General features: G+C 38.4%; 1 pseudogene; it reads right to left on the bottom strand.

Annotated features, from left to right (window-relative positions):
- Positions 1–1,944: 1,944 nt before the first annotated feature.
- Positions 1,945–2,188, bottom strand: LOC109503165 (annotated as a pseudogene).
- Between the last annotated feature and the right edge of the window lie 1,156 nt (positions 2,189–3,344).

Genomic DNA, 3,344 nt, shown 5'->3' with positions numbered 1-3,344 from the left:
ACTGAGTATGATATTAATTGTGGGCTCGTCATATATGGCCTTTATTATCTTGAGATATGTTTCTTCCATGACTACTCTGTTGAATTTTTATCATGAGTGGGGGTTAAATTTGTTGAATGAGTTTTTTGCATCTACTGAGGTGATAATATGATTATTTTCTTTTATTCTATTAATATAATGTATCTCACTGATTGATTTCCATATGTTGAACCATTCTTGCATCCCAGGTATTAATCCCACTTGATTATGGTGAATGATCCCTTTAGTGTGCTGTTGAATTTGGTTTGCTAGTATTTTGCTGAGAATTTTTGCGTTCATATTCATCAGGGACACTGGCCTATAGTTTTCTTTTCTAGTGTCCTTATTTGGTTTTGGTGTCAGGATGATGCTGGTATCATAAAATGAGTTTGGGAGTGTTCCCTCCTTTTCAATTTTTTAAATAATTTTGAGAAGGATTGGTGTTAATTTTTCTTTAAATGTTTGGTAAAAATCATCAGTGAAGCCATTTTGTTTTGGGCTTTTTTTTTTTTTTTATTGTTGTTGAGAGGGTTTAATTACTAGTTATTGGTCTATATAGATTTTCTATTTCTTCCTGATTCAGGCTTGGAGAGTTGTATATTTCTAAGACATTTTTTTCATTTTTTTTAGCTTGTACAGTTTGTTTGCATATAGTTATTCATAGCAGCCTCACGATCCTTTGAATTTCTTTGGTGTCAGTTATAATGTACTTTTTCATTTATAACTTTGTTGGTTTGGATTCTTTCTCTTTTTTCTTAGTTTAGCTAAAGGTTTGTCAATTTTATCTTTTCAAAAAACCAACTTTTAGTTTAGTTACTTTTTTCTATTTTTTTCTGTTTTCTGTATGTTATTTATTTATTTATTTATTTATTTTTAAATTTTTTTTTTCAACGTTTATTTATTTATTTTTTGGGACAGAGAGAGACAGAGCATGAACGGGGGAGGGGCCGAGAGAGGGAGACACAGAATCGGAAACAGGCTCCAGGCTCTGAGCCATCAGCCCAGAGCCTGACGCGGGGCTCGAACTCACGGACCGCGAGATCGTGACCTGGCTGAAGTCGGACGCTTAACCGACTGTACCACCCAGGCGCCCCATGTTATTTATTTATTTTTTTAAATTAATGTTTATTTATTTTTGAAAGACAGAGCCAAAGCTCATGGGGGAAGGGCAGAGAGAGAGAGAGAGAGAGAGAGAGAGAGACACACACAGAATCTAAAGCAGGCTCCAGGCTCCAAGCTGTCAGGACAGAGCCTGACATGGGGCTCGAACCCATGAACTGAAAGATCATAACCTGGAAGTTGGATGCTTAACCAACTGAGCCACTCAGGCACCCCTATATTATTTATTTCTGCTCTCTAACCTTTATTATTTCCTTTTTTTTGCTAACTTTGGACTCAGTTTGTGCTTTTTTTTTTCTAATTTCTTAAGGCATATCGTTAGGTTGTTTATTTGGAATCTTTTTTTGCTTATTGATGTTGGTGTTTATTGCTATGAACTTCCCTCATAGACCTGCTTTTTCTCGCATCCCATAAATTCTGGTATGTTGTGTTTCCTGTTCCATCTCAGAAACCTTTTTTTTCCATCTTTAATTTCCTCTTAATCCATGGGCTGTTCAGAAGAGTGTTACTTTCCATTTTTCAACTCTAGAATTTTTGTTTCTTACATTTTCCTTGTCAAACTATTTTTTCCTTTCATGTCCTAGTCTTTTTATTTGTTAAACGATAATCTTTTATAATAAATGCCGAAGAAAAGCAACAAGCAAAAGCAGGGGATTTGCATAGTATATGGGAAATGACTAAGCCATCGCAGACCAGAAGTTCCTGTTTTGTTTTGTGGGGCCAGGAGTCTACAATATGGTGTGTTCATCTTCTCCCCCACAACGGTTTCAAATAGCTTAGATGGGAGGCTGAATGCAATGACTTGTCCTAATTTTTGCTATTCAGCCATTTTTCTTGATCTTCTCTCTGACTCCATGTATTCCAGACCGTTCAATGGATTTGTAATAAACTTCGAGGATGAAGGGAAATTTCTGGCTCATTGTTTGCCTAAAATCTTGGATTGTGTTCATCTTATTAAACAAAAAAAATATGCTCCAAAAACACCCACAAGTTCAACTACTAAAACTCCTTTAAAGATCTTCTTTTCCAGTGGTTCCATAGCCCGGGCCATCATGTAACCAAAGGCAGGTGCGTGGTGGGAATGGAGAATTGTTTATTGTTTACAATGTTGTACCTGAGGTGCTTACATGTGGGCAAACTGTTTGTTTGATTCATGCATTGTTTTCCTAATTTTGTTAGTTGCCTATCCATGTTTCCTTATAGTTCACTGAACTTCCTTAAGAGGATTATCTAAATTCTTTGTCTGAAAGTTCATAGATTTTCATTTTTGTTAGGTGTGTTATTAGACCTCTATTAGTTTCTTTGGTGTTGTCATATTTACCTGATTTTTAGTGATCCTTGATTCTTTATGTTGGTATTTGTGCATTGGAGTAGTTTGGCTCCTCTTCCAGACTTTATAGGTTTGCTATGGAGAGACAGTTCTTCTTCTTCTTCAGGTTTCTTGGTGTGACTGCTGGTATTGTCTTTGTACAAGTGGGTGTGATATTATGGTTTATTTTGGGGGGAGGCAACTGTTTGAGTTCTGAAGATGGTGATGAGGTGGGGGTGTCCCACTGGTTGAGAACAGTTGGCTAAGACTGCTGACTTGGTTCCCTACCCATGTGAGGCTGTAGGATGGCTCTGCAGTTCCTTGAATTCTTTGGTCAGACTTACTAGATGATTGACACTAAATACTGTGTTAGGTAATAGATAGGGCTATGAATTAGCTTTAGTACCCTGGCCTGCTATCCTACAGGCCAGGGCCTGTACAGCACAACATGTGGGAGTTGAATCAGGTGTCAGTGTGTACTGAATTCCCTGGTCAGGTGAGGCCCCTGGCTTTGCTCTGCAGACAAGGAAAGCCATGGTCTGTGGTCTCAGTTCAAGTGCTACTGTACTTTGGGCTATTGAATTGACTATCCAGTGTCCTGTGTTAGATTCCCTGGTCAGAAAAGCTGAAGGCTGTATTCTGTGATAAGAAGGGATTAAATTAGATTTCCTGCTTGGACACAGTGAGAGAAGCAGCTCTAAAACTTTACTAGCTCTTCTTAGTTTGTTGTCTTAAGTCAACCAGCACCTCAAGTGTTTTGGCTAAATAGGGCCACTGACTTTGCCCTGGGAGCGATCGGCTCTGTTTTGCTGACTCTTGGCTCAAGTGCCACTGAGCTGCTCAGCTTCCAGGAGTTGTCACAGGCCTTCTAATCAGATAGGGTGAGAAGACTTTCACC

This window comes from Felis catus, chromosome C1 (genome assembly GCF_018350175.1).
Source record: "Felis catus isolate Fca126 chromosome C1, F.catus_Fca126_mat1.0, whole genome shotgun sequence".
Lineage (NCBI taxonomy): Eukaryota > Metazoa > Chordata > Mammalia > Carnivora > Felidae > Felis > Felis catus.
Note: the sequence above shows the minus strand (reverse complement) of the source record. Positions and strands in the feature narration are given on the sequence as shown.